Source organism: Odocoileus virginianus, chromosome 9, assembly GCF_023699985.2.
Source record: "Odocoileus virginianus isolate 20LAN1187 ecotype Illinois chromosome 9, Ovbor_1.2, whole genome shotgun sequence".
Taxonomy (NCBI): Eukaryota; Metazoa; Chordata; class Mammalia; order Artiodactyla; family Cervidae; genus Odocoileus; species Odocoileus virginianus.
Window position 1 is genome coordinate 38,514,757 of NC_069682.1, and position 10,079 is coordinate 38,524,835.

At 42.1% G+C, this 10,079-nt stretch overlaps 1 non-coding gene across 1 annotated transcript; it reads left to right on the plus strand.

Moving 5' to 3' along the window:
• The first annotated feature begins 1,635 nt into the window (after window positions 1-1,635).
• Window positions 1,636-1,739, plus strand: LOC139036824 (U6 spliceosomal RNA). The gene has a single exon (XR_011489691.1). It is a non-coding gene; the product is annotated as a U6 spliceosomal RNA (small nuclear RNA).
• The last annotated feature ends 8,340 nt before the right edge of the window (window positions 1,740-10,079 follow it).

A 10,079-nucleotide genomic window follows, 5' to 3' on the forward strand; every position in this document is an offset into this window, starting at 1 on the left:
TTCTTGGGCACTTCTGGCCTTTCATAAGGCAAAGTGAGCATGTGTCAGAGTCGGAACAAGTGCAGAGTAGAGAGTCTTTACCTATAGAGAGTGAGTCCTGAGAGGGTAGGAGCAGGGCCCCAGCAGCAGCAGTGGCAGGAGAGACGGGAGAGGGACACTCAGGTGTGCTTTTGTTCAAAGAAAGACCTCGGCCTCTGGAAAGCAGAAACAGAGCAGAAAAGTTGATTTTACAGTATTTCTTTCAAGGAAAGATAGTAAGTATTCTTTAAATCTAAAAAAATTAGTGTGGAGAGTAGACTTTTTCAGCAGCTATTGCCAACACAGCTCCAGCTTTCTCTACGGATGCTTTTTTGGAATAGCACCACTCAGCCTAGGTCATTCCAGTGGCAGAGCCAGAGAATCTGGAGGGATGAAACCCCTCATCTTTTCTCTTCCTAAGGGGGTGCTCCATGCCAACACCACTAGGTCCCCAGCCCCCAGGTCGCACCAGGTGACTGAAGTGAGGTTGCTCACAGAAACTGGGGCAGCTTGGAATGCCATGGAATCCATCAGTAAGAGTCACCTGCACCAACTCTTGATCCCAGCACCTCGAGAGAGCTGCCTCCAACCTCCGAACGCCCCAGGTCTCCCTCAAAGTGCTGCCTTGAGGACAAACGCAGCATAGAACTCATGAGAGAAGTTTCTGCTCTTTTCCATCAGAAACTCAAAAACTCCCAGGAGCGCAGAGGCGCTTATGAAGGTCGTAGCAGCGGGAGCCCCAAACTCCGCACAACAGGGAGGCTTTCCCTGCTGCCTTTAGGTATGATCTGTTAGGGGTAAGCCCACTGGTTTGCCTCCATTAGGTAGGTAGCTGGTTGGTCTCTCCAAACACCCAGGTCGGGACCTCCATTTTCAGTCATGGAGGACCAGGAGAAGTGGGTACAACAGCTAAAAAAGGCAGACATTCTGCTAATTAACTATGAGTTGGAGACAGGATGGAGTAGTGAGAAAATTGGAAGAAGTGGTGATTTTGACTGAGAAGTTACACTGAATTAAATTTAAACTTTTAATAGGGGGTAAAAAAATCTGTAAATGTTGGATGACTATATAAGGAAGTATTCAGTTCTGGGTTGTTTTCAGATGCATTCTTTATTCAGGACCCCGTAATAAACTCTGAAAAAAGCAGAGTGGCATGTCTTCTCTGAAACCAGTAAAATCAGTCTAGCCATGATAGCATTTTCCCAGTCGGCACAACCATGAATCACTACTTTCTCTAAGGACTTAATTAACGTCAAGGCAAAAGCCTCTAATTTTCCCCCTATTTATCATTTGGCAATAAAACCTGTTTACTTACCACAGATGCCAAAGAATAGATTAAGCTGATAAAGAAAAGTATAAGATTAACAAGTGCAATTTACTTGTCAGATGGAGGTATTTTATCGTTTCACCCAGTTGTTCTCTCTAGAGGGAAACTTGTGCGTTGATACTTTGCAACAGAGACGAAGCCAGGGCCAGTTCATAGGTCAGTGACAGGGAGGTGAAGCCCGATCATCTCTGTGGTCCAGGGAATGCCCTCCCCACTCCCCTCCCATCACCGGAGAAGAGAGATAAGAAAGGATCTTTCTTACTTGCTCTAAGTTAAACCAAGTTTTAAGTCTGCTTACTTCAGCAGCACACGTACTAAAAGTGGAACCAGACAGAGATTAGCATGGCCCCTGAACAAGGATGACATGTAAATTCGTTAAACACTCCATTATTTAAAAAAGAGTTTTAAATATATTGCTGTAGTAAAGGGAACCACACACACACAACAAAACAATATTACAGTGGCAAAAAGGGAAAAATGGGGAGGTGGGGGTAGTTAGGGAGTTTGGGATGGACATGTGCGCACTGCTGTATTTAAAATGGAAAACCAACAAAGACCTACTGTATAGCACAAGGAACTCTGTTCAATGTTATGCAGTAGCCTGGATGGGAGAGGAGTTTGGGTGGGGGATGGATACATGTATGTGTATGGCTGAGTCCCTTCGCTATTCACCTGAAACTATCACAACATGGTTAATCAGTATACCCTAATACAAAATAATAAGTTTAAGAAAAAGAAGCAAATAATTACAATATTATAGGTGGCAAAAATAGGAAAGTGGAGTCTATAAATGCTATCTATACTTTTTAAATTAAGACATAAATGTACTTATTATTCACAAGTGTGACATGTGAATAATAATGATGACAACTTGACAAATTAAAAATATACTATAAATCCTCCCAAGTACTAGAAGTCAAACACACATATCCCACAAATATTGAAAAGAAGCGAAAGGGGAAAACAAAGCAAAGAAAGGAAAAGAAATCCCTAAAGCAAACGAATTAGGAAATACAGAGTATATTGAAAACAAATCGCCAAAGTGAAGCTAGCAACAAGTAACACATAAACCATCATGTTCAAGTCATACATTCAGATGAAATGACACTAACAAATGCACATCATTCAGCATACCTAGTGGGAGAAAGTCTTGCAGAATGAAGTATGTGTGAAACAAACTGATAAAATCAGATTGGGCAAAGACTGACCAGGCAAACTCTAACAAAGAGAAAGCTAGGAGTCACAGTAACAATATCAGGCAAGGATAAAGTTAAAGCAAAAAGTGACAAACCTAGCATGAAAGGGGTAACAAATATTAGCACATGGCATCACCCACAATGATGATGCAACTGTGTTTTATGTGCTAAGTAACAATGGGGAGAGAAAACAAAGCATAACTCCAAAGACTTCCCTGGCGTCTAGGGCTTCCCTGGTGGCTCAGTCAGTAAAGAATCTGCACGCAATTCAGGGGACCAGGGTTCAATGACTGGGTCAGGAAGATCTGCTGGAGAAGGGAATGGCAATCCACTCCAATATTCTTTCCTGGAGAATCCCATGGACAAAGGACTCTGGCGGGCTATAGCCCACAGGGTCACAAGAGTCAGACATGACGTAGTGACTAAACCACCCAGAGACGTATAGAAAAAATTAACAAAACCCAGAAGTAGTATGAAATCTACTCATTCTTATGATATCATGATTGATCAAGTGGATAAGATTTCTCAATTAATTAAGGCAGTAGAGGTTCTGAAGTCAGTCAGTCTCAGCCCAGATGAGTTTGCTCAAACACAAATCACTGGGGTCCACCCCAGGGTTCTGCTTCAGTTGGTCTGGGTGGGCGCTTGAATCCTGTGCAGATGAACATTCAGTAGAGAAAACTATCTGAGGAGAGATGGTGCCCTTTTGAAAGGTGAGGGATTACAAAGACAGAGATGATTCAACAAAGAACTGGTATCAGAAGTCTCCAGGAACTTGAAAGACTTAGGTGGTGGGTCCACCAGCCCAGGGGGATCACAGCAGAGACTTGAGATGACTCAAGGAAAGCCACCAGCCCTGGGGTTCAGAGGAGAGACATGAGGACAGAGGGGGAATTTTACCCCCAATCTCTGTTTCCAGGGCTTCCCTGGTGACTCAGATGGTAAAGAATCTGCCTACAATGCAGCAGACCTGGGTTCGATCCCTGGATCAGAAAGATCCTCTGGAGGAGGACATGGCAACCCACTCTAGTATTCTTGCCTGGAGAATCCCACTAACAGAGGAGCCTGATGGGCTACAGTCCATGTAATCACAAAGAGTCGGACACGTTTGAGTGACTAACACTTTCAATTTCACTGTTTCCAAAATGCAGGCACCTTTTGTTACCCATGGGAGCAATGGGGGCAGAATTCCTCATTCTGTACGGGTCTGTCCATCTTAGTCTTACCTCTCCTCAGCTCTCTCAGGTGCTAAAATTTTCCTGACAGACTCCCTTTTATTTCTGCTCCCATTAAAAAAAAAAAAAAAATCTCTGTTTGGCCATGTGTCGAGTCCTTTACACACATTCCCTGACTGTTCCTGTGAGGGCCATGACCCCCATGTTATGGGTCAGGGATCTGAGGTCAGTGAGATCACCTACCTGAACAAGCACGTGTGGTAGAGGGGCTCCAATCTCCATCCACTTTGTCCTAACACAAGAACCACATGACACTCCCCACTCTGCTTCTTGTCTGTTAATCCTCTTTCCTTTGCCCTCGTCTCTTTCTCCCAGCCAGGAAGGGTAGGTCTGCTTAGTTTTTTTTTTTTTTTTCCTCTCCTCTCTTTTTCTCCTGGTTCTTTCCCAGGAAGTAGTCAAGTTTATATGAGTCTCTTTCAAGCCACCTCCCATGGCCACATTCCTCTGTCTGCTGAAACCGCTCCTTCCTTTTGACATTTTGATCTGGATGGAAGGCAGAGGCTATCATCAGAGAACAGCCAGCTGCTGGTAGCAGAAACATCCCACACGCCAGTCTGTCCTCACACGGCCTGCCAAGTCCCTGGGGCCTGAGTCTCGGCTTTGAAAGTCTCCAAAAATGGCAGCATCCTTGGCCAGAGACAAGGTTCACCAGTTCTTCCTAATTCTGTAGCTTAGAAATCGTTTGCCTTTAAGATGTCTTCGAACTTTCATGTTGGCGTAATAACTTACAGAGTTTTGAAGATGGCTTGCTCTCATCTCTATCTGCCTTTCCTGTTGATCAGAAGTCAACTGCAGAGGGGTGTGCGTCAGACCAAGAAATCTGACCAGACCCTGATTTCAGCACCGTGGGAGCAGACCAATGGGAGTGGGTGGTCTCCAGGAGTCCTCCCTTGCTAGACATTCTGATTGTTCACCAATGCCCTCTGGGAATGCAATGCTGGATTCCATCCTGAAGTCTGGAAAACTCTGGACTTTAAGGAGACGATCACGTTCCAAAAATTGAGATAGCAAAACAAACAGGATGGAAGAGTCTGAAGGCACTCCCTTGATTTCCAGCTGTTTCCAAAATGTGTTCAGTTGAGCGAAACCCCAAACACATGGTGGAAAGCTTATTTCCCTCTAAAAATGTTAAATCCACACATCAAACTAAAAGAAACTATCTCTGTATGAATCAGATTCATTGGCACTCAACTAATGCAAAGCTTGGCAAGGAGCAAATGGAATATAAAGAGACTCATTTTGGTGGCCCAAAGACATCTTCCCTTGCTCCAGGTTGCCTACTAAGAAGGGGAAAAAGGAAAGAGAAAGCTGGACTCCTTGTCTCACTCAACACCTTCCACTGGCAAGACTCGCACCAAAGCACAGGTAGGAGCAGAAGACACTGTCTGTGAAGAGGATATGCATTAGATCTAGAAAAATGGTCCTGACAAGCCTATTTGCGGGGCAAGAATGGAGATTCAGATATCAAGAGTGGACTTGTGGACACAGGGGAGAAAGGAGTGGGGGAGCAAGTGGAGAGAGAAGCCTTGAAACATACACATTCCACCGGGAGCTCAGCTCGGTGCTCTGCGATGACCTGGAGGCTCAGGAGGGAAGGGGTATGTGTATACATACAGCTGATCCACGATGCTGCATAGCAGAACCTAACACATATTGTAAAGGAATTATATTCCAACAAAAATAAGTAAATAAGAAAAGCCTGGATGCATGAGACAAGTGCTCGGGCCTGGTGCACTGGGAAGACCCAGAGGGATCGGGTGGAGAGGGAGGTGGGAAGGGGGACTGGGATGGGGAATACATGTAAATCCATGGCTAATTCATTTCAATGTTTGACAAAAACCACTGCAATGATGTAAAGTAATTAGCCTCCAACTAATAAAAATAAATGGAAAAAAAAATAAAAGCACCAAAGCTAAATTATATTATACAGTAAAAAAAAAAAAAAGAAAGAAAGAAAAGCCTCTGGCACATCCATCACAGCCTTACGAAGAGGCTCTCAGTCCTTCCTTGCCTTGCCTCCAACCACGATTCTGGTTGAGGGGCACTCTATTTTCTCCCTGGATTATTTGAGCATGCAACTCCAAGTTCAATTTTGCCCTCTTTAACCTGCTCCTTCCCCAGGATCCTTTCCTTTCTGAAGGATCTTGTTGATCTGGTAACTGCTCTGTGACTGACTTTTGGCCTCACTCTCACCTGGAAGTACTACAAACTCTTAGTTACTTTGCATTAAATATCTCCCCCACCCCAGACCCTCCCTTGAACTGCAGCCAGCTATTCTGGGCTTTTTAGAAACCTGCCCTTTCATTTTTCTTACTGGTCTCTTCTTCCCTCACTCTGTTTAAAATCCTATTCTTTTTTTTTTTTTCACTTATTTTTATTAGTTGGAAGCTAATTACTTTACAATATTGTAGTGGTTTTTGCCATACATTGACATGAATCAGTTATGGATTTACATGTGTTCCCCATCCCGATCTCCCCTCCCACTCCCTCCCCATCCCATCCCTCTGGGTCTTCCCAGTGCACCAGCCCTGAGCACTTGTCTCCTGCATCCAACCTGGACTGGCGATCTGTTTCACACTTGATAATATACATGTTTCGATGCTGTTCTCTCAGATCATCCCACCCTCGCCTTCTCCCATAGAGTCCAAAAGTCTGTTCTATACATCTGTGTCTCTTTTTCTGTCTTGCATATAGTGTTATCATTACCATCTTTCTAAAATTCCATATATATGCATTAGTATACTGTATTGGTGTTTATCTTTCTGGCTTACTTCACTCTGTATAATGGGCTCCAGTTTCAGCCATTTTTTTTTTAATTGGAGGCTAATTACTTTACAATATTATAGTGGTTTTTTGTTTGTTTGTTTGTTTTAACCTGATTTTATTTTATTTTTTTTTCATTTATTTTTATTAGTTGGAGGCTAATTACTTTACAATATTGTAGTGGTTTTTGTCATACATTGACATGAATTAGCCATGGATTTACATGTATTCCCCATCCCGATCTCCCCTCCCATCTCCCTCTCCACCCGATCCCTCTGGGTCTTCCCGGTGCACCAGGTCCAAGCACTTGTCTCATGCATCCAACCTGGGCTGGTGATCTGTTTCACCCTAGATAATATACACGTTTCAATGCGTTCTCTTGAAACATCCCACCCTCGCCTTCTCCCACAGAGTCCAAAAGTCTGTTCTATACATCTGTGTCTCTTTTTCTGTTTTGCATATAGGGTTATCATTACCATCTTTCTAAATTCCATATATATGTGTTAGTATACTGTAATGGTCTTTATCTTTCTGGCTTACTTCACTCTGTATAATGGGCTCCAGTTTCATCCATCTCATTAGAACTGATTCAAATGAATTCTTTTTAATGGCTGAGTAATATTCCATGGTGTATATGTACCACAGCTTCCTTATCCATTCATCTGCTGATGGGCATCTAGGTTGCTTCCATATCCTGGCTATTATAAACAGTGCTGTGATGAACATTGGGGTGCACGTGTCTCTTTCAGATCTGGTTTCCTTGGTGTGTATGCCCAGAAGTGGGATTGCTGGGTCATATGGCAGTTCTATTTCCAGTTTTCTAAGAAATTTCCACACTGTTCTCCATAGTGGCTGTACTAGTTTGCATTCCCACCAACAGTGTCAGAGGGTTCCCTTTTCTCCACACCCTCTCCAGCATTTATTGCTTGTAGACTTGGATAGCAGCCATCCTGACTGGAGTGTAATGGTACCTCACTGTGGTTTTGATTTGCATTTCTCTGACAATGAGTGATGTTGAGCATCTTTTCGTGTGTTTTTTAGCCATCTGTATGTCTTCCTTGGAGAAATGTCTGTTTAGTTCTTTGGCCCATTTTTTGATTGGGTCATTTATTTTTCTGGAGTTGAGCTGGAGGAGTTGCTTGTATATTTTTGAGATTAATCCTTTGTCTGTTGCTTCATTTGCTATTATTTTCTCCCAATCTGAGGGCTGTCTTTTCACCTTGCTTATAGTTTCCTTTGTTGTGCAAAAGCTTTTAAGTTTCATTAGGTCCCATTTGTTTATTTTTGCTTTTGTTTCTAACATTCTGGGATGTGGGTCATAGAGGATCCTGCTGTGATTTATGTCGGAGAGTGTTTTGCCTATGTTCTCCTCTAGGAGTTTTATAGTTTCTGGTCTTACATTTAGATCTTTAATCCCTTTTGAGTTTATTTTTGTGTATGGTGTTAGAAGTGTTCTAGTTTCATTCTTTTACAGGTGGTTGACCAGTTTTCCCAGCGCCACTTGTTAAAGAGGTTGTCTTTTTTCCATTGTATATCCTTGCCTCCTTTGTCAAAGATAAGGTGACCATAGGTTCGTGGATTTATCTCTGGGCTTTCTATTCTGTTCCATTGATCTATATTTCTGTTTTTGTGCCAGTACCATACTGTCTTGATGACTGTGGCTTTTCAGTATAGTCTGAAGTCAGGCAGGTTGATTCCTCCAGTTCCGTTCTTCTTTCTCAAGATTACTTTGGCTATTCAAGGTTTTTTTGTATTTCCATACAAATTGTGAAATTATTTGTTCTAGTTCTGTGAAAAATACCATTGGTAGCTTGATAGGGATTGCATTGAATCTATAGATTGCTTTGAGTAGTATAGCCATTTTGACAATATTGATTCTTCCAATCCATGAACACGGTATATTTCTCCATCTGTTTGTGTCCTCTTTGATTTCTTTCATCAGTGATTTATAGTTTTCTATGTATAAGTCTTTTGTTTCTTTAGGTAGATATACTCCTAAGTATTTTATTATTTTTGTTGCAATGGTGAATGGTATTGTTCCCTTAATTTCTATTTCTGTTTTCTCATTGTTAGTGTATAGGAATGCAAGAGATTTCTGTGTGTTAATTTTATATCCTGCAACTTTACTATATTTGTTGATTAGCTCTAGTAATTTTCTGGTAGAGTCTTAAGGGTTTTCTATGTAGAGGATCATGTCATCTGCAAACAGAGAGAGTTTCACTTCTTCTACAATATTATAGTGGTTTTTAAAGAACCACTTTAGGGCCTCCTCTGAGGGTTTAGTTGTTGAGACTTCACCTGCTAATGCAGGGGGTGTAGGTTTGATCCCTGGTGGGAGAACTAAGGTTCCACATTCCTTGGGGCCAAAAACCAAAATGTGAAACAGAAGCAATATTGTAACAACTTCAATAAACACTCTAAAAATGGTCCAGATTAAAAAAATTCTTTAAAATAAATATCCACTTATATAATACTTCCTCTAACTAGTTTTAACTCATTTTTTTAAAACAGGTTTATATTTTTATAGGAAAATATAAAAATAAGACAATAAGTCCCTGAACTATGACCCCAGCCTCCACTATTGCCAACAGTCTTACATAACCATCGTGAAAGCATCAAAACCAAGAAATTCACATTGGTTCAGTTCAGTTCAGTTCAGTCGCTCAGTCATGTCCAACTCTTTGTGACTCCATGGACTGCAGCACACTAGGCCTCCCTGTCCATCATCAACTCCTGGAGCTTGCTCAAACTCATGTCCATTGAGTCAGTAACCATCTCATCCTCTGTTGTCCCCTTCTCCTCCTGCCTTCAATCTTTCCCAGCATCACGGTTTTTTCCAGTGAGTCAGTTCTTTACATCAGGTGGCCAAAGTATTGGAGTTTTCAGCTTCAGCATCAGTCCTTCCGATGAATATTCAGGACTGATTTCTTTTAGGATGAACTGGTTGGATCTCCTTGCAGTCCAAGGGACTCTTAAGAGTCTTCCCCAACACCGCAGTTCAAAAGCATCAATTCTTTGGCATTCAGCTTTCTTTATAGTCCAACTCTCACATCCATACATGACTAGTGGAAAAACCATAGCTTTGACTAGACGGGCCTTTATCTCTGCTTTTTAATATGCACACAGATTTCTCAGGAGGCAGGTCAGGTGGTCTGGTATTCCCATCTCTTTAAGAATTTTCCAGTTTGTTGTGATCCACACAGTCAAAGGCTTTGGCACAATCAATAAAGCAGAAGTAGATATTTTTCTGGAACCCTCTTGCTTTTTTGATGATCCAGCAGATGTTGGCAATTTGATCTCTTATTCCTCTGCCTTTTCTAAATCCAGCTTAAACATCTGGAAGTTCATGGTTCATGTATTGCTGAGCCCTGGCTTGGAGAATTTTGAGCATTACTTTGCTGTCATGTGAGATGAGTGCAATTGTGCGGTAGTTTGAACATTCTTTGGCATTGCCCTTCTTTAGGATTGGAATGAAAACTGACCTTTTCCAGTCCTGTGGCCACTGCTGAGTTTTCCAAATTTGCTGGCATATTGAGTGCA